Source organism: Aptenodytes forsteri, unplaced genomic scaffold (assembly GCF_000699145.1).
Source record: "Aptenodytes forsteri isolate BGI_AS27 unplaced genomic scaffold, ASM69914v1 Scaffold63, whole genome shotgun sequence".
NCBI classification, from domain to species: Eukaryota; Metazoa; Chordata; class Aves; order Sphenisciformes; family Spheniscidae; genus Aptenodytes; species Aptenodytes forsteri.
In genome coordinates this window covers 739,276-763,458 of record NW_008794709.1, presented here as the reverse complement: position 1 = coordinate 763,458, position 24,183 = coordinate 739,276, and the positions used below count along the sequence as shown (strand labels likewise).

The following is a 24,183-nucleotide window of genomic DNA, read 5'->3' as shown; positions in this document are numbered from 1 at the left end:
GAGGAGGCCTCGAGTCTTTACTCTCGCCCTGTTTGTAGCAGACTGCCTGCTGCCCCAAAACACATTGGAGTTGGGAAGGGAATTGCGTCCCCCACCCCCCCGACACGGGGACCTCGTTCTGCAGATGCATGCGTTTGCATGTGCAGAGCAAGAAACAAGAAAAGGGGCAACTGGAACGAATAAAAACTTGAGACCAGTTTCTTTTTGGTAGCAAACAGTCCTCTGAGTGGCTTCAGGATAAGAGGTTGTGTTGATAAGAAGCAGCGGCACTGGGAGAGGCTGAGCTCCACATTGAACTATTGCCTGACCAACCAAGATCTGAGCTTGGAACGTGGTTTTCGGATATAACTATTCATTTTCCAAAATACCTGTGAAAGCTTTTCTCCTGCCCCTCCCAGCGATGGGACCCCCACATCCCTCAGGGTGATGGGCACCCTGCCCCGCTGTGGTTTGGGGGGGGGGGGGGGGGGGGGGGAGGCAATTTTTATAAAATTAAATTGAAAGAATAGAACATAACTGGATTCACCCTAAACTCCTCCAACTGTACTGGTACAACTTGGGAAATACCAGACTTCTTGGCTGCCATACGTAGATGGAGAAGAACAGCTCTGCAAAGTCCTCACCTCTTTCTTCACAAGCATGGAGGCTGTTACTCGGTCTGACTTTTACTCACCGTTCCTATACAACAAGGTTTCTAGAAAATGGTCCCTTCTTCAACAGACTTTTAAATCAGTGGGTTTAAATGACTTCTCTAATATTTATGAGCTGAACCACTCAAGTACGTTGGAACCTTTTGTTCACAGTTGAAGTCTGAAACTGTTTTCCAATTATTTTCTCAGTAGAACCAAAAAATTGTAACTGAAACAAACCCTTTTCACAGGTTGTAAGACTGAGTTTTGTTCAGCTCGCTCCAGTTCCGCATTTCTGCCTTTCAAAACTAGTACCAGGTTCCCCTCCTCACTAAAGCTCAACCATTTCTCTCCTGTACATTGTCCCAGAGAAGGCACCAAAACATGTCACAAGGATGCCAACCGGGCAGACCCCCAGAGCCACAGCGAATGAAGCTGCTAATGAGAAAGAGTACCACCACAATTTTAAAAGCCAAGCCTCTTCCTTCTTCTGCTGAGGTTAGTGAGACATACATATATATTTAAAGTGAAGTTTTATACACAGCCTCTTTTGTACTGACTTACTGTCTGCTGAAGACAAACACAAGCAACTCAGAGAACGACCCTTTGCTAGCTCTTCACCAACCCAGTTCCGCAGGCTTACTTTGAACAATGAAGACTTGATATTTAACATCTTCCTGGATTTCAGCTACAGCTGAAATACTGTATGTATCTATACATTTTTGTATAGAAAGGGCTGTAAATAACAATTTCTAACAAAAATAAGAGGAAACATGAACAAAGCATCTTTTATATACATGTGCCACTAATGCTATTAGAGAAGAATGTATCCAACAATCTTATACTGTTTTCCCACTCATTATTGCTTTACAGAAAGGTGAGGGAATAAGCAACTTACAAAGTTGCACAACAGCTGATGAAATACACAACACACAGGAAAAAAATAAAACATCAACAAATTAACCCTGTAAATGGAGCTGTAAGATTTACCAAAAAGCAACAAGCAATCAAAACCATAGATTGGCTATCAAACTAATTTCCCCTCTGTTTAGAGATATACGTAACGCACAAGATATGGTGTTTATCTTGAGAGGATGTAGAAGATTTGTCACCAAAATTTACACTTAAGTACACAGACAACTGCAGTTTCATTATTAAAAGAATTATCTGCATATTTCACATAAGTGCTACAATAAATGTATGCCTTTAAATTCACGATCATCCTATTTTATAGAGAAAAATTACTTAAGTATTTTGGAAGCATGCTACATTGGATTGCCAGAAAGACTAAATGCTTTGATCTCCTTAGCTGAATTCTCTCTCTCTTATTTTGAATAAATAAATAAATGAATATTGCGTTCCTATCAGAAATCCCCAACCACTTCTTTGTCAGACTGTAATCCCAAACAAAGAAACACAGATAACAGAAATAATAACTAGGTAAACATGTGCTTGGTGTACAGCCAGGAGGTCTCCTGCACTTCCTGCATCTCCCAAAGTGTTTCCCCAGTGAATTGTATTTGTTGCATATATGTCTTCCTACCTATGGAGGTATCTCTGTGCAGAACACTTTTGAGCATCGTGAACACCGAAAAAATTCAATGTTGGTTCTGGAAACCGAGACACTGATTTTGACTGTAAATGAGGTGTGGGTATTAACACGGGTCTGCCTGCTAAACGTTTCATTGAGGACTACACCCATGTAACGACTCGTATCACACAGCTACCTGCTCTTCTTATTGCACCAAGGCATGTTTGTTTAACACCGCTGAATGAAATTTGTGGCAGCTGCTTCCCAGCCTGCCGCATTTTACGACTACAGATTCTATACGGGCGACTACTTTACAAACCGCTGCGTTTCAGGCTGGAAGGAAGAACCGGGTTATCCCGAACCGCCACGGAGCAGGTGGGAAGGGCAGGCTGTGAACCACTCACCCCACTGACACCGAAACGCAGTTGTTCTTCTGACAACTCCCACGTACGCCAACAATAACTTGCTAACTAACATCAAATTTGTATTATCCAGTCATTTCCTTCTCCTTTGTCTCATTAAATTAGCCTTATGTGAAACATTTTGAGGCAAATCATTTCAGACAATGTACCATATTCTTTCATAATTTTATTATAGATTCTCTAACGGTACACACCTTTGAAAACTCTTTATAAGCAAAAATACATTACACAAAAATCATCTGCAAAACGCAGGAGGAACTGAAAACTGCAAAGTCCACTATCAATTGCAAATAATATTACCCGATCCAATACTCCCTTGTGTTAGTATTATTTCAGATTTAAACCTGTGATACTGAAGATACTGCCTAATCTGAAAATTTTATAAAGGAAACATTTCTTTATCACTGGAGTATTATTTGCTTCTACTAGGATAAAGGAAAGTAATTTAACTAATGGAAATTTCTAATACACGGCAGGCATGGCACCCTCTTTATTCCCCATAAAATGACAGAATAGTACGTATCTTGATGACCAGTTTATTTTAAGACCTATCCTAACTTCCCCAACCTTCGGCAGACAGCCTTCTGGAGCAGCACACATCCAGAAGCAAATGATGATGGTGACAGACACACTGTCATTTAAGATGGGACACTTCTCACTAAGTGCTTCCTAGAGGGGGGAAAAGCAGAGCAACAATAAAAGAGGAAATCTTCATATGTGCCGCTGCATAGAGAGGAGACTCCACGTGATAGCAGTGTCACAAGCCATGGAGCCAGCTCTTGGTTATCCCAGGCAGGTGCGTAACACATATACGTAATAGTTATATATATATACACACACACATATATGTGTATGTGTGTAAAATAAAATGAAACAACATGGGTGCGATGGCTTTTCTTACTCCAGTATTAAACCTTTTCACATTATTGTCCAACACAGCTCTCCCAGCAGGTATCTGCTGCGTGGAAACGTCATCAAATTCCTTGAGGTTTTAAATAGGTAATGTAACTGTGCTTTTTAGGAACGCAAGGAAGGAGATTGGCATGCATTAAAATATGCTTGTTTTACACGCCTCCTGCTGTGATAGATCATTAAACGGATACCAACAGTCTGAGTTAGATACGGTGGTGCTGTGGTGGGTTTTTAAATGAAAAAATAAACCATTTTTTTCACCAGCTTTACATTCTCTATTTTTGATCTTCACTGAGAGGTATAACCTCACAGATTTTAATTACACCACAAATAAAACGTAGTTTATAAAGATCTTTACTCTTTTTTTTAAAGACATCAGCACATTAACGTATACAAACCTGAACATATTTACGTGCATTAGAAATGCATTAGGAATTTTCAAGAAAACCTTTAAAGGCCTTATTTATATGGTCAGTTAAGGAAGAAAAATAAAGGTTGAGGAATTTCAGCAAGGAAAGCAGAAATACTGAAAAGTGTGAGGTTTGCAAAATAGGAAACCAGTAACTTTTGACAGCAATTTAAGCTGGAGCAAAAGAAATCTTCCATTTGTGGGTTTGTTTGAGAGTTTTGTTTTGTTGTTTTTTTTTTTAAAAAGCACATAAGAAAACTCCTCTCTCTTTTGCTCACGAAAGGGAGTCCCCATGCCAGTGTCATGAGATGACTTTGTTCTGCTGAACAAGTCGCCCCATACAGTGAAGAACACACACTGGAATGGAGCAGCAGTCACTGAGGAGGACTACTTTTAAGCCACCAGGAAAGCTTACATGGGGGTGGTGGGTGGGAAATGTTCATTAAACTTAAGCAAAATGCCCAAACACTAGTATTTTTCATTGCACATATTTGCATGTGTCTGTATCACTGTAAAAAGGCTTTTTTTTTTTGGCTTCTTGATGAAGACACAAAACTTCTGCTCTAAAACAATAAAAAGGGCTTTGTTTTTATTTTTTTTATCTCATGTACTCTGTTTATGGATAAGTGGAAAATGAGCAGATTTATACTGTATTGGAAGCTAAGAATAGGCTACTTTATCAACACTTTAAAAAATACGAGTTCATATCTTGCCTGAAAGGCTAGGGTTTTATATTCAAATATTCAACCAAAATAGCTGGAAGGAAAATGTCAGCATTTTTTTTCCCCTTGAGTTAAAGGCAAGAACAAGTCTCAGGCCTTACGCCTGAGTCATCCTAAAAACACCTCCAGCAAAACAGCTTCAGATGGCAACAGTTTTTCTTGCTGCTTTCTCAAAAAACTCACTCTCTCTTACCTTACTCCATCAGAATACATCTGAAAAGTAATTTTAAAAATCACTTTGCGTGTTTTTCAATGGACACGAAGAAAGATGTTGCTTTGATTATACTTTCTTGCATTGATCATCCAGATCACTAGCAGAGAACTGCACTGACAAAATATTCTTCAGCTGAAGTGCATTAACACAATCACACTATATACATTGGGAAGTATTACTGAGAACAGCATCATAAGTGGGTTTGGGGGGGGGGGGGGGGACGGGGACGGGACGGGAAGGCACAGCTTGAGAAAACAACTGATGAAAGTTCAAAACTCTGCGTTTCCCATCGCTACTTAAATCCAGACAGCAAGCGAAACAAGGCTGAGACCCTGTGTGGAAATCTCCATCTTGTGACTACTGAAACCCACCAGGCTCACACACCAGAAACAAAGTGCTTTGCATTTCACTGGATGAGAAGTGTTTCTGAAAGCATCAGAAGAACACCATGTATAACTAACTAACTAAATAATAATTAAAAAATGCCCTGAGCACTAGGCGGGGGGTGCAGACCAGCACGGCATATGAAGAAGAGCTCAGATTTGACATGGAGGGACCCGAGCCCACCCCCACGTCCCACTGGAACCGTTTCACACCTCCCCCAAAGGCAAGCCTCATGCTTCAAGCATCCGTGCCCACACAGCGCAGGCAGCGGCGCGGCGGGAAGGGCAGCCGCGCGATGCTGATGCACCACGCGAAGCTGATGCAAGCTTGGAGCGCTTCCCCGGGTGGCAGGTTCCCTCAGGACCAGAGGCAGCGTTTAATCCCAAGGCACCCTGCTTGCAGCAGAGGGTACCTGCCAGGGGCTGGGGAGGATGCAGAAGCGCCCGTGCCCCACTGCGAGGAGGCTGCGATGCTTGGCTTCTCCCTTTCACTAGGAGGAGGAAAGGCTCTTTAGAACCTGCTAAAACAAGAACGCTGTAGTTCTAATGCTTTTTGGTTAACTGAGATGAATCCCAAGACTTCCCTTAACCAGCTAATTAAAAAAAGAAGGGGGGTGGGGGGGAGGCAAGAGTCTTGTCTGTACAAGGAGCCCATTAGGTTAATTGAGAGCGTGGCGCAGCTGGTGGCGCAGTCGGCGGGATGCTGCCTCTTGCCCGTCCTCGGGAAGAGCGGAGGCTCGGCAGGCCTCTGCATGCAGGCTTCCCCGCGCAGCGGGGGAGGCTCCAGACCCAAAACCCACGCAGCAGAGCCGGGGAGCAGGTCACAACTGCACCCCAGGCTCGCAGCGGGAAGGAGGGATGGCAGCACCGGCCCTCAGCCCTTGCTGCAGAAGGAGGGGACCCGGCAGCCAGGACGTGCAGGGGCTGGCAGACCCGGGCACCTGAGGACGCCTTCGATGGACCAGAGCTCCCACCACTGCCTTCCTGCCGCAAAATGAACACCTACAGAGTTGGCAAACAGCAGCAAAAAGACATTTCAGGAAACCCACAGGACGAGGCACTCTTCTCACTCAAATTTAAACCTGCTTTTAATTAGAAACCACTCTTCTGTCCCCATGTATTTCCCTTTTCTAATTTAATGAGGAACACTCAAGATTAAAAGGAAGAGATCAGATGAGGCAAAAACAGTCCCTACATCTTTCTTTTCAATTTTACAGTGTGGGAACTTGATGCTTTTTGGCATACGGTTTGTTTCGTGGTTTCTCCTTTCCAGGCCAGGGCTTAGAGAATCACAGTACCACGGCTTAGTGGATTGCCAAACACTGAGCCTGATAGCACGGATGTCCCCAGCCTATCATAAATGCAAGGTAAAACAGATTAAATCTCAGTTTCTCAGATGCTACCGGGTTTGAAGATCGCTCGCACAGCTGTAAGATGGGTGTGGGGGGTGGGGAATCTCTTAAAAATTATGAAATGTTAATTCAAAATTCTTAGCAACTAGTAGGATGATGCAGGAGCAGCTGTCATTTTAAAAACTATCAACTACTTTTTTAAACATCTTAAATGAGATTTAAAACATCTTAAAATGTCCCACTAGTCATTATAACCTTGACTAATGACCTGTTTGATCAGTTTTTCAGGAAAATTTTATGCATTTTCATTTTAATGTCAACTTTGAATGCTCATCATACTCCCTGCCATATATAATTATTTGCATTTAAAAATGAAAAACTCATGACAGATACTTTACATAACCCCGTTGAAAATAGAAGATAAAAGTCCTCCTACTATTCTTCTTCATTTTAAGAAAAAAAGAGGCTTGCCTATTTGAAAATACAATCTGTAATCTGCAGATTAAATTAGTATCAGCAATGAACAGCTATACTGTATATAGAATAAAACAGTCAATGGAGAGGCTGTATATAAGTTAAATATATAATAGCTATACCCTTGCTATCACATGTATTACTTAAGCATGGCAAGGGCTCCTGATGAGGCTGACATGGTGTATGCACATAAATTACACAAGCAGTTTGCATATGAACCCAAACTCAGTTCCTGTGTCGTCAATTTATGACTGGGGAGCTTTCAACGGGTTTTTTGTTTACATGATTTGAATTTTTATTATGAGGCTTTTAAACTCATTAAAAACTGAGCACGGGGCGGGGGGGCGGTGGTGGAAGAGGATTTTTGGATAGCTGTTGCCTTACAGAAGGATATAGCAAACAGCGAGGCACCTGTGGGGACAGGCACGGTAGCTGCCAAGCACAAAAAAATCAGAAGTGCAGGTGAAGTATCTTCAGAAATATCTCCCGCTTGGCACCTCTTCACCCTGTGTAAGCCACCGTGCAAGGGTGGCACTTTCCACGGCTAGTCCCTTTTCCCACCTGCCCCACAAAGCGAGGCGATCCCAGATCCTATGTGTACTTCTGAGAGCCGTGAGCTGTGCCACCAGAGATAATTCATTTACACATTGTCTCCCTCCCGTACCAAAGCACAAACACAGGTACTGATTGCAGCTCCATTTGCATAGCTCCTAATCAGCCATCTAGCACAATAATTACACCATTGCTATGCTGATGCTAGAGCATTGTTCTGCCCCACTGCCAAATTCTAGCTGTGTACCTAGGACAGGGTGATTACTATCACTAAAACCTGCTTAATAATTATTTAACAGCTTCTAGGGCTGTTCCAGGCTTAATTTTGGCTTTTTGGTTTTTTTTCTATACCTAACCCAGTATCAGGGTTAAAAGTTAAAACAAAATATTAAAGCCTCAAGTCGCTCTAGTTCACCACCTTCTCCAAGCTGCTGCTATAAGGACCTTCATACCTTCTGCTCTGAGGCAGGTTCCCTCCCCCTGGTAGGTTTACTGGCCTGTGATCTGATGTCCCCAAACTGGAAAAAAGTGTGGTTTTAATTTATTCTTTTTTTTTAAAGCCTGACACAGAAATTAAATAAATGCCAGTGAAAAACCTGCAAGCATTTGGGAAAAAAAACCCAACAAAACCCACAACTTTTCCACTCACCAGAAACATACGTAAAAATAACAACACGTGGGGCCCAAAAGGTTTCTTTATTTTCTGTATTTTCTCAAATACAGATCCTATACCAAAGCAGCAAACAGTCGAGCCAGCCACTTGCCAGCCAAACAGGGGAAAAACTTTCCATCCATCTTTCTGGTACTCCAGAAGCACTCATCCTCAACTGCAAGGCTGTTGAGGGAGGGCTTGCCCAACACAGAAAGGCACAAAACTGGTTCAACAGGTAGAACAACATCAAGAGCTAGTGTTTCATCACCTGAGACAACAGCGCAGAGGCTTTCTGCAAGTTCTCCGAGGGGTCAAACTGCTCTGTAATTTCTTCTTCTATTTCTGGAGTTCCTCAAACGCTACCGAGTTTACAAGGCAGAAATCATGTAAGTAGATACATTCAGCACTGAAGAACCTATAGCACCAACAAACCTGTTTAAATACCGATTAATTTTCTTAAGCTTAGCATATACCTTAAAAATTACCTCTTTACTGAGATCCTAAAATCTTGATAGAAATGGTTTAAATGATTAGATCTTTAGTAGGATTTTAGACACTAAAGTTCTTATAATTACCTGATATTAAGATGGACAAAAAATAGTACTGCTGGCTAAGAAAAAAAAATATTTTTTTGATGACACTTAACAAAAAACGAAGCAAAGCAAAAACCTACAAGTCAAGACCAGAAGTCCAGCCCAACGTCTTGCCTCCAGCAGCAGCCAAGAGCAGAATTCGAGGGAAAAGCAGAAGAGGACACACGGTAAGTCCTAGACTCTAAAACCATGCAGCTCTGAAGTAGGCCCCAGAAGCTGTATTTGAACCTCAGAGGTCCCACAGATTATTCCTACATTAGTTTCTCCAAGCGTGCTTTGAATCCGTGAGCTTTTCACATCTCTTCTTCAAACTGCAGGGCCTCATCTACTTAGTCATTCCTAATACAAAAGCTGTTCAATAGACTTATGACCTCTACAGCTTTTGCAGTACATTTTATCCTCTTTGGAGGTGGAAGTGAAGAAGGGAAAGAGAATTAGGAGGAAGACATCAGAACCGATCCCATGAAGATGGGATGAAAGCACACCACAGGCGCTACTGTGACAGATATGTTTTTCTCTACTACTGCCATAAACATTCCTTATGTTTTATTTGCTTTTTGACAGCTAGTTAGTATACAGTTGACTTCTGCACACAAATATATGAGCCCCAGATCTCATGCCTGAGTGTTAACAAGCAACTTAATTTAAATGAAAAGTTAGAATATTTTTCCTGTGGACATCACTTTGCATTTATCCACACTGAATTTCATCTGTCATTTTATAATATGGTTGCACAGCAACCTAATGTCATTTTGAAATCCTTTGCATTTTCATTTGCATCTTCATCTTCACCTCCGTGGATAACTCCATCAAATCAGCAGCACTGCCACTTCACTATGCGTGCTCTTTCCCAGATCACTCAAAAGAACGGGAATCGACAGAGGCACATTTTTATTAACTGTAAAATGGCAGGCAGTGTTTGTCTGCTAAGGAGCAGGTATCGACTGCAAAATGTATAAATATCAGCCTCTCAATAAATTTACACACACGAGATTTTTCTTCTGGGGTGCGTCCAGGGAGTTCGCTCGATATTCTGTCTTTCTTCTTTAAAACCCTGTCCTTATTTCCAACCTGTCTTTAAAACCCAGCCTCCCAAAACACCATCGTCCCTCCTCCACGTAGGTCAAAGAACGTGCCTCTGGGTCATCACCTCCAGCCACCCTGCCCACTCCTTCCTCACCAGCTCCTGCCAGTGCTGGAGCATCTTCATGTATCATCCTTACAACTGGACGGACTCTAACACACAGCTTAGGACTTCGTCCAGACCAGTGGTCAGCTGCCATTTTATGCTATTCGGTAAATCCACTTCGAACAGGACTGCAAAATCACACTCGCCTTCAAATTCAAAATCATTCTTTAGTGTAACTAAACATTAAATGCAAAGTTAAAGCTTTTCATTAATTAACTAAGATATCTCAATTTTTGCTTGCTTGTTTTTCCAAGAACTTAATCGGTCTTAATGTTACAAGCCAAAGCATGTGAATACAGTCCAACATATGAACAGTCGTAACGGCATCAGTGGGTCTTAGTGCTAAAAAACCAAAAACCTAAAAATCCACAATTAACTTCTTATGCTAAACCTTGCTCTGTGGACTTGCAAATTTATTTTTCCATAGTAATCTTCTATTTTTGCCCTAATTTTTAATACGCTGAATGAAATGTTACTAGCTGCATCTTTAAAGTGAAAAACAACAACAGAAATTGGATTGACAAAAAGAAAAACACCTTTGAAAAACTAGTCAATACAAGCTGATGTAGGACTAGGTGTACCTGAAAAACAAAACTTAAGCAAAGGCACAAAGATAGGATATTTTCTTGTTAATGGCGTGCTCCAGCCATGAACTGGGGCTTAGCCACTCTAAGAGGCTTACAAACAAAAGAGCCCTAGGCAGTTCATGTTTTCTCCTCAGGGCAAACACAAATTGGGGGTGGAAAATATACGTATTAAGCCAATACCTCACTTCAGTGATTTATTTTACTTTTCTCCTCTACCTGCTCCCATCCTCCCTCAAGACCTGTGACAAAAACTAGGTCTAGAGTATCCCACTGAGCACTTGGGTGTTCTCCAGTCCATGTGCCATTCCCACCAAAGACGGTGGGAACAAGGATAAACCACCTCTCCAGAAATTGTGCACGCCCTACACAGGGTTAGGCGGACCCTAAACAAAGCAAGGCAGTTGTGGGACGATTACCCTAAATCATCCAAATTTGCCGGGCGCTTCCCAAGGTACGACTTTGGGAAGGAGGGGGGCCATTCGGCAGGCACGCTGAGAGGAAATCAGGCATGGAAGGGAGATGGTCTGTATCGAAAGGAAATAAAAAGGAATCATATATTCACCAATACATTCCCAGCAAATCGGGATGAGCTGAAACTACAAACAATGCTGCAGCTTTGTTATAGTAGTAAAACTACTTTTAAAGAACTATTAGAAAGGAGCTACTAAGTCGCTAGCCATTAATTGAAGTAGAAATTCCAAGCTGACCTTGCAGAGCGCCCCACAGCACACAGCTACAGGTCCTACACCATAACCCTCTGGCACCGTAAAAACCTAGGTGTCCCACTGTTTCGGTTGCTTATTCAGGGGCTGAATGGCAGATAAGCCTTGTAAGACAAGGCTGTACAGAACAACTGCTTTTTTTTTTCAGGGAGAGGGGATGGAGGGGAGGAAAACATCCTGGGGGGCAGATTCAGCCTGTGTCCTGCCAGCTAGTAACCGCCCATCTAAACAGGTATCTGTTTCTTCAGGAAAAATAGAAGACGAAGTCTTCTATCGCAGGAGGCCAAGTGGCAAACATACACATTATTATAAAGAGATTATTTTCTGGTCACAATCACATACCAGCTTGCTAAGGCTGTGCTCAGCTTTAAGCACGTACCTGGTTACCCTGCAAACCGCACGAGCCATTTTCAAGCTCCCCTGCTCCTCTTCCCCAAGTCCCCTAAAATGAAGATTTCTGCTCGGAGCAGGGCTGTGCTGGTCCCAAGGCACTTGTTAAAACCTGTCTCCAGCGCAGCCAGCTCGCATCTTGTCTCTCTCCTCCTCCGTGCCTGCTCCGGCTGGCTCCGGGGGCCAAGGCTGGCCCCGGCGGACACCACTGCTGCTGGCTCTCTGCTCCCGGTTCCACCTGCAGGCACCCTCCCCACCCTAGCTGACCTGTAAAGGACAGCACTGCCCTGTCCCTGACCGCTGCAAAAAGTCACATTTGCTCAGATCATACAAATCTGGTAAAAGGGAGCAGAGACAAAGAACCCAGCATGATTTATAAGTGCTGTTGATGAACAAAAATGTGTTGCAATAGAGCTCCACAAGGTCTGTTGTGGGGCTGAACTTACAGAGAACTGCAATAAAACAGTGAAATCTTTAATGATTCCTCCAAAGTAGAGTCCTGACCAAAATTCATTTCTTTTTCTTTCTTTATGGGGGTGGGGGTTGTTGTTAAAATATTTGCTGTGCACCCTGGATGGTAATCAGCATCAAATCTGAAAAAAAAAAATTGAAATGCTCTCTTTCTCCCCCTCAAAGAAATACAATAAATTTCTCCCCAAGACATAAAAGAAAGTAGGCTGAAGTATCTTACTGGCATTCCTTTTTTGATTATCTCTGAGATACCCTTGGACAACAAATAAGCTCTTGAAAAAAATATCCTGGAATGTTGACACTGCAAATTTAGTTCATTAATTTTTATACAAAAAAACCAGTTATTACAAGAAGCTGAGAAGGTTTTGTTTAGTAAATAAAGAATAGGAAACAAATACGGTAGTATACAGATAGTTAAGTGTATTATTAATATGCTAAACAGTGTTTTGAAAAATGAAGCAAAAATTATATAGATCCACTCACATTTACCTCATCCCACAAGAAGTACAGTTCCTATTGCCATGGAACGGCAAACTATTATGATTTCTTTAAAAAAAACAAGTAAAATCTAAACCAAACCCAAAACCTAGCCCTCTTCCCCCCTTTTTCTAGGTTCACTGGTGAAATTTTCTTTCTCTACTTGCAAGCTTAGGAAGATGATTAACTAGCTGCTTCTCATACACCTACAAAATGATGGCACTCTGCAATCTGAACATCACCCAGGTGTTTTTTCCTTTTTTATTTAGAATTCACGCTCAATTTTGCGTCGTCTGATTGAAGATGAGGGGGCGGTGAGGAACGTGTGGGAGAAAGCCACAGCAAGCTGCTGCACACACCATCCCATCCTGCATTTGGAAGTGAACAATTAAGCCTGGAGGGAGCTCGCTTCAATAGCGATGTGCCGAAGTCAGTGTCCAGGGACTTCAAGTCCTCAAATAATTTTTTTTTTTTGGCCTTTAGCAGAAAGATTTTACACAAATCATCCCCGTGCCACAACAGAGTAGAAGGACTTGCACCCAGCTTTATTTACAGTAAGATAGATTGTTTGTTTGTTTTGTTGGAACAATGACTTCTGGAAAAATATGGTGAGTGGGCAGAGAAATTATTAGAATGTGCTACTTGACTAAAACAATGAAAATGCAAACCCAGTATAATGTCCTGGAACTGCTTTTTGGTTTTGTTTTTAACATGCCTGTTTGGACATTTTCTTGGTAGCACTAAAATTAATGACTTAAGAATCAGCCCCAAATTTCCAAAACTATTAAGATTTTAAATGGCATTTTCCCCATATATATCCTAATCTGTTTATTTCAGTTTTAAATATGTGTTTTATTCTATTTACAGAAGTATTTTTCTCAATTTTTTTTCAACAGCTCAGCTAAAATAAATTTCTGCTCAAAGTTTCCACATTTCCAGCCAGAGAAAGGGTAACTGAGACAAAAATTGTGCATGGTTAATAGGAAGAAAAATAACATTGGAAACTTTGCACGCACAAAGAAAGGAAGGAGAGGAGAATGAGGCCAACTGGACAACCTCTCTCGCTCTTTAATTTCTCTTCTCTGAGGAGGTTCACACCGCCTAGTAGGCCACCGAGTCTCCCTGACCGAGGCACCTGGAGTTGTGTTGAAAGAAAAGGCTCCACCACCTTCTCACTAAAGCTTATGAGAGCCCTACTAATACCAGGAATGTTTCACCCAAATCTCATATATACTGAAGGGGCATTACATGAGCAAAGTGAAAAGGTGTTGGGGGGAGAGGAAAAACCAGTCCACAGCTGTCAATCTGATACTTTCTCCTGATGGCATCCTGCCACGGAAGACAGAGATGCTTCACTTTTCACCGATGCACACAGCTAAAGCCAGGCCCGCAGTGATGTGCCAAGGCACCTGCCTGGGGAGCAGGAAGGCAGCCGGTGGCAGATCTCACGGTGGACACCTTCTGCCTCTGCAGTTTGGGTGCTCTTTCCTCGGACTTTCTTGACAAATCATTAGTGATCACCTGCCAAGGAACAAGTGTTGCTTCCCTAATACTACTTCTTCTCCAAATACTTATTCTTCTCCCTAATGCTTCTATCTTCTCCAAATTCACCTCGTTCATTGTTATAAACCATCACGCAAAACTGCTGGAATGACTAGATTTTTCCAGCGCAGAAAAACCAGGAGCAAGGCTGGGCTCGGTGCTCCTCAACCTTTCTCAGGTTTCCTCTCTTGCCAACCCCTCCTATGCCAAGAATCACGTCAGCAAGACCTTCCTGCTCCCCTCCGCTGTCACCAGATTCACCTGGTGCTATTATTATTTAAGGCTGTGAGTGGTAGGACAAGGTGGGCATCCACCAACCAAATGCACGTATCTGGTATTCCCCACGTGAACTGCAGTAGGTCAAAGGCTTCCCCGATGCCTCCAACCTGGGGAAGACCTCAGATTGTACACACAGCTCAGACAGCATTTGTCTCTCTCTCTTTGTGGTTCTCAAAAATAGAGGCAAATATTTTGCTCCACGTTGAAATGGGTGAGGGAGAAGGAAAGGAGACAGGAGAACAAAAGCAGGATAAAAGGGAGTGGGGGGGGGGGGGGAAATAAAATTATGAAGTAAAATACAAAGCCAATAAACAGTGTTTATGCTGTAGAACTGATGCATTGAAATTATTTTCTTTTCCTTTTTCTTTCTCCCTCCTGAGAAGATGATAGATCAGTTCATACTTTGAGGACTCTACTCAAAGAGTAGGGAAATCACAGCAAGTAGGAAAATACTAAACACATGATTTCCCATTTCTTTTCCCTTGTAAATAAACATTGGACAATATTTTATTGGTGACTAAATTTAATTAAAATACATACTCATCCAGCAGATGACCTGATGCTTTCATATCTTTGGCAGTCTTTATGTCCAGCTTCTCATTTTCTGTAGTTATAATACGTAATTACAAACCAAATAACCTCAGGTTAATCCTGAGGCAGGATTAACAAATTTCTTATAGGTAGTCAAGTATTTGGCTTTTGGCTGCATAATTTAAAATAAATTTTAAGAATATTTTAGAAAAATCAAACCAAAACAAAACCCCAAAACCACTCCACCCCAAAAGCCAACACTACCCCCCATTCTCGTTAAGTTTATTTTTTGGGTATTTAAATATCTTAGCTCTTACTTCGTTTATCCCATTTAGTAATTACTTCCAACTGTATTAAACTGTGACAGTTTTATTTTTAAGAACTTCTAAAAATTAAGTTTTATTCAAATTGAATACTCAGCAAGTATTAACAACTCAAGCCAGGATTCAGTAACAGAATCTGACCTTAATTATCAATTTTCAACTGGACAGAATTTACACATTCACACTCCTAGCAGACAATTTTGAAGATTTTGCTGACTGCAATTTCATTACCTCATATGCTACAATAAAGAAAAGATTTTGAAATTGTTACTCCAAATTTAGCACAAAAGCAGAGACAAACCCAATGGCGCTCATTAAAAAACCCTTGTAAAATTGGGATTGAAATATGGAAAAACAGATACCATTTTTAAATTATTACCAGGATATAGTTCTGAGCATGCAAATAGTTTAAGTTCCTGGCTTAATTCACAGTTTAACTACAGTCTATCATATGACACCTTAGGAGTGACCTCCTCACAGGACAGCTAGAGCAATGCAACCCAACCGGTACATTAGCAGCCTAAATTGCAGACTATGGAAAAGCATTTTTACCAGAAGGCTGTGTTACAACAAGCATGCTAAAGCAAAAAGCCATGATCAAAGCACCGAAATACAGAAAGAAATAAATAGGTTGAATCCCTCTATCTGTTTAAACTACTCATACATTCAATTTATGACCTGTTGGTGTGCAGCACTGAGGAACTGACCTGCGGGTCTCGATGATTCTCTGAAAATAATCACATACTGTACAAGGTTCATTCCTGGGCACTTTGCCGATTTATTTTTTTAATTCTGTGTGGGAGGGGGTGGTATTTGCAGATAAAAGGTTGGGTTTCTTCAGGAAAAATATACACAATAATAATACAACTAATTCAGAAACAGCAGAAGTTCAAAGGCCAATAAAAACACTTAGGAGCCCGTTAGAAGATTCCATATGCAAAGAGTCTAAAAGATTACAGCGGTTTAATTTACAGAGAGGTAGAAGATATTTGACGTAATGCATCTATATAAAATAATCAATGTTATAGGGAAGGTCAAGCTGAGCACTACTGGAAAAAAAGACCAAACTGAAACCTCATAACTCTTATTTCTAATATCAAGATGTAGGTCTTAAGAGCTGAACTTCTCACCGGTTCTGTTTTACCAATTTATCTCAGCTCTCATTTCCTCCCTGCTTTTGGGCAGATATTTAAAATATATGTGTTTGAGATTTAGCCTTCCCACTGCAAATGAATTCAATGATCAATTCTGTTTGAAAACATTACAGAGAAACCCTTTTAAACACAATGAGATATTAGCTCTTGGGCTTTTGTCATGAAATACTGAAGCTGTGTACCGGGGAATCTTAACGCTCACATTATTAAGAAGAACACGCCCTGCTAAGGGCAAACAGATACCGTTCTCGATGGAGATCAAATGCGATTTTCAGAACACCACCCAGCTACTAATTGCACTGCATGAAAGGTTAAAAAAACCCCACAAAACAAAACACTGTGGTCCACAGCCAGTTCTTGCAAAACTGCCCACTGAACCACTTGTTATTCTCCCTCTGAAACACTTCGCAGGGGCCGCTCGGAGACAGGATACTGATGAATCACTCTGGGTTTGTTTTAAAGAAATGAGGAAAGAGTTAAAAATAATTCTGGTTGCTTTAGAAACTGACATCCTTTGTTTTGGTTGAGATTAAATACCATTACAGGCATGCAATACCCTTTAAACTTGCCACTATTCCAACAATAACTAAAGCTGTTCTAAGAAACTACCACCCAAAAAGAGATCACCACAGATTTACAGTAAGTTTGCTGTTGCAAAGTTGGGAGTATACTCGCGATATTACCAAAAAAGCTCAGCTGAGTCTAGCTGGGAGTGACCCGACTGTAACCACCAAAACATGACAGTAACTCGCTGCCCACCGACTCCAGCAAAGACACAGCAATCAAAATAGCAATACGGGTTTTTTCTATTCTCAGCAAATGCAATACTCAGAAATGTCATCTTAACGATTAGGGCTAACACAAGAACATTAAACTACTGCTAAAATTTAATGATAAAGCCAAACCCGTGTGGTTTTAACACACATTTTAGCTTTACTATTGTATTTCACTCAAATTGCAACCTTTTAGACCACTGAACTCGGACCCTCTCGTTTGCCGATAGAGACGCTCCTGCCCAAGTCACGAGCATACCTGACCACTGACCCCGCAGTATTTCTTTTAAACAACGCAGACTTTTAAACTTGTAAGCTGTTTGCGCTGAAGTTGGCACCGCTCCATCTAAAACCATCTTAATTATTAGAATTCAAACACGGAAAGGGATTTTTGTTTTGCAGTATTTTAGCTTCCACAAACCAGTTCCCAAGCCCATCCATGCTGAGCCGTCTCCTGCGCTCTCCCCGCTACCTGCCCCTGAGTCCCGACAGCTGCTGATGGCTCGCAAGAACGCAAACCTCCCGTTTTGACACCTGTCCCTGCCCAAAGGAACCTCAAAGGACCACTTTGAACCAACCCAGGAACAACTTTTAGAGCAATACATTGGAATATACTGATGTTCCAGTAATAGCCACCTATATACAGTATATGATGCTACATGTGACAATATATGACCTGACTTGTAACTCCCTTGATCTGAGTCCATCTTAACATTTGGGAGACAGTTCTGACTCAAACTAAAATTAAAACCATTGATAGGCAAAACGAAGCTCAATAGTTTGCAAACTAAACTGTCATCTCTCCCTCTACATATGCGTTACGAATGTACACATTTTTAAGGATGCATAATTAACTGTAAGAAAATAGTTCTCAGAAACCAGAAAGCTGAAGTATTTATACCAAAAGCTGAAACTTTCTCACTCTATCTGCACAAATAAACCCACTGAAGTTGCCAGCTTTGTCAAAGTGAGCAAGATTAGGTTCTAAACATAAATCAATTTAAGCAGTCAGAAACCTACAAGAAGTACTAAAGTTGCTTTCAAATTCCTTGCAGATTTTTACATATTGAAAGTCATTGACTTAGTCTGTGGAAACAAAGTTTGTATTTTCTAATGCAAGACAACATTGCTATCCCATGCAACACAGTTTCTATTAAAGCCATTTAAAATCAGAATAAAGTATGGTATTTCTAGATAATATTGCAAGAGTGGTAACCTACAAGAAGTACTAAAGTTGCTTTCAAATTCCTTGCAGATTTTTACATATTGAAAGTCATTGACTTAGTCTGTGGAAACAAAGTTTGTATTTTCTAATGCAAGACAACATTGCTATCCCATGCAACACAGTTTCTATTAAAGCCATTTAAAATCAGAATAAAGTATGGTATTTCTAGATAATATTGCAAGAGTGGTGGGGAGGGCTGGAGGCGGGGGCGGCGAAAGGCGGTACTGATCTTACAACTGCAATATTGTTTAAAACTCCAGGTATTCATGCTGGTCAGACAGCTTTGGTTTTAGTTTTTTTCTTTTTTTTTTTTCTTTTTTTTTTGCTTCCAAATTTTGCTACATATTTACAACCATAAAAGCCGGTAAAGTGACTTGATTTGTGAGAGGCACTACAATCAGACAGACCTAAGATAAAAATAAAGCTCATTATCTATAAGGTTGCTCTCAAAAGTCAACTAACACATTGGCATCATAAGAAATTAATTCATCAGTATATTTTTGACAAGCACAGTGTTTTTCTCTGAAAGGTCATTTTTCTAAATTAGGCAAAATATTAAATATCTTTGCTGTTCTGCTGCACATCCCCAATTTAACTCATGAAATATTTTCACAGTAAAATCAAATTACATTGGAAATAAATATATGAAATGAAGTTTCACAGGCATTTAAATTTGACATTTGTACTGTAAGCAATGTAAGCAAACAGTAAGGCCTGTTCATACGTTTCATAAGCTACATTACCTGAAAATGTGCATACTTAGTATATGCAGTATAGCCTAGTTTTGCCCGGAAAGCGTCCTTCTTTTAAAACTCCCCTAAATGCACACTGGTAAGCATGAAAGGTAGATCTGGACATCATCGTCCACTATATAGGATTTGCGGGGGTCTTTCTTACTGAACTGGGAAACCCAGACCCATGTCCCACACACCGTGCTCTGCTGCATGCCGCCTCTGCATCCCCCCCCATCTTTCCTCTCTCTCATCAAACAGCACTGGGATGGAAGCCGCCAGAGCTGCTGCCCAGGACTTTGCTTCTGACTCCCATTCTGCCTCCAGAAGGAGCTTACCTGAACTCTGTCAACAGGCAGTGGCGAAGCCTTGTAATGAACTATGGAAAATACCCACCTCTCCCCTTCCACGTCGGAAAAGGAAACTTCTACCCACAACACCGACAAGAAAAAGCGGCTCCACAGGATAAAAACTGGGACTCCTCTGGTGCCAAACAGACATGCCAAAGACAACTTCTCTTTGTGAATAAATACAGCGCAAAGGATAAAGCTTCTCCCCTTTTGCACCTACTGGAGTTGTTCTGCGATGAGTGGATTTTCTGCAGCGCCTGTCTTCCTGGCAGGCTGGGGTTACAGGAGTGTCTTCGCTTATGTAACTTCATTTCTTGAGTACACAATTACCCAACACACCCAAGGCACTCCAAGGCTTTTTTTTTATTGTTATTATTAAAGAAAAATTAGTTTCTTTCCTTCCTCCCAAAGCCATACAAGACAGCTACCTAAGCCAGCCAGCAAGCCCCACCACCAGACACAAATGCCCTTTCTGCCATCTCACAGCATGCAATATTTGACTGTATTCTTCCTAAACAAAACACTTCAACTCATTTTAAAAGAGAAAGACAGTGGCAAAGAGCAGGATACAAACAATTAAGGCAGTATTTGCCCATGAAAAGGCAATGGGACATTGTGTGGGGAGATACCTGCAATCAAGGCACACTCAACTGCAGTAAGATCTAGAAAACTGAACTCTGCATTTGAATAGCCATCAGTGAAGCCAAATACAGATCTGTCAGGCAGCACATACACAGGCCACAAGAGCCTTATTATAAGGATTTGTACTTGCCACAGTTTCCTTAAAATACCTTCTCCCTTCTGAACAGGTCTTCAGCTAAAGGCCATTTGAAAACCGTGGAAACCTTCCCTTTGGGCACACATTCAGGAAAAGACACAGCACGAAGGTGCTGTGAAGGTACCAGTCACATCCACCATCAGTAGATCTGTGCCAGGCAGAGTGTGACAGAGATCTTTGATCACTTGTAAGTAGAAATGGGCCTTTTTAACTGGCAACCTGAGCAGTTAAAAGCACGAAGGAATCCCAGTCGCCCCAATGCTGATGTAGCATTATAATCACACAGGTCTGAAGGTGACACAGGGAAATCACCGGTGTTCGTATCACAGCCTGCTAGTGAAGAATCAGGACCCTATCCACCGAGCAGTGTGACAGACGCATATAAAAGGGGGAAAAAGTTAGTCCCCTTCTCCCAGAAAGTTTAACTTAAATATACTATTAAAAAATACTGATTCTATTTCACAAGCGCTACAGATTCCCCAAATCCATACCTCTGCTCGAGGTCCTAAACATCCTGACAAAGTCATCGCCGCTGTTCAGGTATCGTTCAATCTTTCACCCAAAACACTATTTTTAACCATTTTATCCAAAAGCGAAGTGGTGGGACTTCACAACCATACTGCGTTTGGAGGTACTGTAAAATTTCCTCGCTTCATCGCTACGTTACACCTCGTTACAGCTGACAGGTCTGGTACAATACAGTGTCACGTTGAGAGAAAGGAAGATGCAATACGTAACCGACCTGCAGCCTGCTCTTTGCCACGCTCCCTCAGCCACCCAGGGCTTCGCAAGGGTGGGTAAGACAAGCTCTCCAGGTGGCCCTCTGAGCTGACGGTGACACCCTGGCTGTTGCACATCACCACCAGGGCTGCTGCAGAGACAGAGGCAGACAGAGGCATTCCCATCTCTGGCCACCCCCTCCACTGCGGGAAGGGGAGGAAACGCTTTTCCAGACCTCCAAGATACTGAAGGAGCAGTGAAACCATCAGGTTGAAGGGATGTTGACAAATATTTGTCCTTGTCATTATTTCAAGTAGAAGAAAAAGGTTAAGTTGTCTGAGGGAAATTAAACGTTTTAATAGGAACAAGAACAAATATGAAGTTGTCAGGATGTAAAAATGCAACCTCCATAAAACTGTTCATATTTTCATCTATGCGACCAAGAAAGTTACATTAAAAATAACCATGCTACACTCCACTTGAATGATGTTGACATAAGATCTATGGGAGAGAAAATAAAAAGTAAATAACCAATCAGACTGTTGTTACACTGTTGATTGCTGAAGATATGCAGTGGGAAATGATGCCTCCCACCTCATACAATTCAACAACACTTAGGCAAAGCAAACCAAAATTTTATTTGTAATATTTCATTTCTAGTTCAGATTTGAGATGGTTGGCCATATTAATTTACATAAGATCTATGGGAGAGAAAATAAAAAGTAAATAACCAATCAGACTGTTGTTACACTGTTGATTGCTGAAGATATGCAGTGGGAAATGATGCCTCCCACCTCATACAATTCAACAACACTTAGGCAAAGCAAACCAAAATTTTATTTGTAATATTTCATTTCTAGTTCAGATTTGAGATGGTTGGCCATATTAATTTACAAATTTTTGCTTTATAAATATATCACGTCTATTTATATTTAATTACAAATTTTTGCTTTATAAAACTATCACGTCTAATTTATATTTAAGAAGTAAAACTTGAAACCAAACAGCACAACAGTAAAGCTTCCTTAAGGCATAACGGCAAAGAAAACCAGAAGGCTGCAGTAAACCACATTAGTAAACACATTTTGGGAATACCTTGTACAGGCCAGTAAGAATCTCTGTGCTGTATTATCAAAGGGGCTTTAAGCATTATACTGCAAATCCTATGTAACAAGAAGCGGACGAAGCATATCAAACCATATACTGTCCTTTAAAATGCCCCATATAAAAACTAGGTTTTAAGAAATCAGGTTGACATTTTATGTTAGTACTGGAGAGTAAAATGCATTATATGGCACATTATCCTCATAGTTATCCCCAAAACAAGTAATGCATATCCATAAAACCAGAGCAAAATAAACTGAAACACATCATGGTTGGGAAACGTACTGTTAAGGTATGCAGAGCCTTATTAACACCGGAGTCAATACTGGGACTCTCATTAAGATATTCTGGTGTTTTGAAACCCTAAATTAAATTTTATTTAGTGATCTACTGACCATTTCTCCCATTCTAATATTACCAAAGGGCACAGCTAGCATTGTTTGGCTGTAGTAGTCGATTACTTTTCTATAGCTTAAAATGGCCTACGTTGGGCTGACGCCTAGCTTCCCCAGGAAAATTGTAGGCTCCTGTGCTGATGACGAGAGGATGCTGCCAGAGGGAATCTGCCAAAAAAAAATTTTCTGTCAGAAAAATCGTTACCAAAATCTAAGATGTTTGTGGAAAGGATGAGTTTCAGCAAGTTTTATGTTACAAAATATTTTCTAGAATGATCAGTTTCACCTTTTCTCAAAAAAGAAAACCCCAAAAAACATTTTAACCAAAGCTTTGTTTCAAATTTTTTATTAATTTACACTAAGAAAAGCCATGCAGACTTTGAAAAGTCAAATTCAAAGTCTTGAAAATTTATAACAATGAAACTCTGATTTAATACACATTTTCAATTCAGAAAAATTACAGAAACGTGACAAGTTTTGAGTTTTCTGACATTTTCGGTTTTGTTGCTTTTTCACATTAAATACAAATTATAAAGGAAAACAAAGGCTAAAAATAATGTCAACAATGACCTATGAATCTAATTTCAATGAGCTTTAATTGCAGATGTTTGAACAGAGTGCAAATCTACTCTGAAGATCATTTGACATACCCACAAGGAATGGCTTGGCAAACACTTATTAAGTGTGGATTTAATATCTATTGTTCACTCAAATCTATGAACGAATTTACTACCGTTCAGAGGACTCATTCTGAAAATACTGCTGTTTTAGGTAACTTCAATAGGGATATGTTTTGCTTTTTGCACAAACAATATTGTATCCATTGTAAAGCTACAAACTTGATTATGGATCTCAAAATGCTGGTCTTTTTCTTTGTTATATATACACCTGTCCCTTACAATGGTACGCAGGCACATACAGATGAATATCACTGTTGCATGGAATAAATTAGATGAAGCTGAAATGCCTTCCCCAACCCCACGCTCCAAACTCAGGTAAGCATTTGACTCCCCCACCAATACGCTACCAACAGAGGACGGCGGATAAAGAGCCCAACCTCTGAATTTAGGTATCTCCAGAGCAGTGGAAAGTCTAAATATAAAAAAATGGTTAACCCAGAAAACCCCATATTTCTTCACTGAAATTCAGACTGTGCTCAGGCTGACTATAAAGCTCCCAAGGATTTTAAGAGAACCAGAATTTCATCTTACAATTTTATCAGGAAGCCAAAACTTCCTGGCACAACCCCACAACATCCACCTATCTGTGGGAACTCCCTTGTTATGACTTCCATTCCTCTGTGGCAAGCGACTGCAAACCAGCCAAATCTCACACAAAGGTTTGCTTCTTCATCGCTCCTCCGTAATCCCAGGGCGTAGATGAAAGTGAGGACTGGCTGCCTTGGAAAGCATCCAGGCACAGAGCAATAAAAGAAGCAGGTAGCAAGACGCCTACCAGCAGCACAAAATTCCCTCTTCTATGGCGAGCAGGAAAAGAGAAGGGGATGCTTGTTTTCAACCATGCGGCTCAGTGATGGGAAGGCAGAGGAGAGTATGTGGGACGATGCTGGAGAGAGGTGAGGGTGAAATGCCACAGG

General features: G+C 41.0%; 1 protein-coding gene across 1 annotated transcript in view; it reads right to left on the bottom strand.

The window, feature by feature from the left end:
* The window catches only part of HIVEP1 (human immunodeficiency virus type I enhancer binding protein 1), a 128,246-nt gene that overhangs the window by 60,558 nt on the left and 43,505 nt on the right, over positions 1–24,183 (bottom strand). The gene's annotated exons all lie outside the window — the stretch shown is intronic.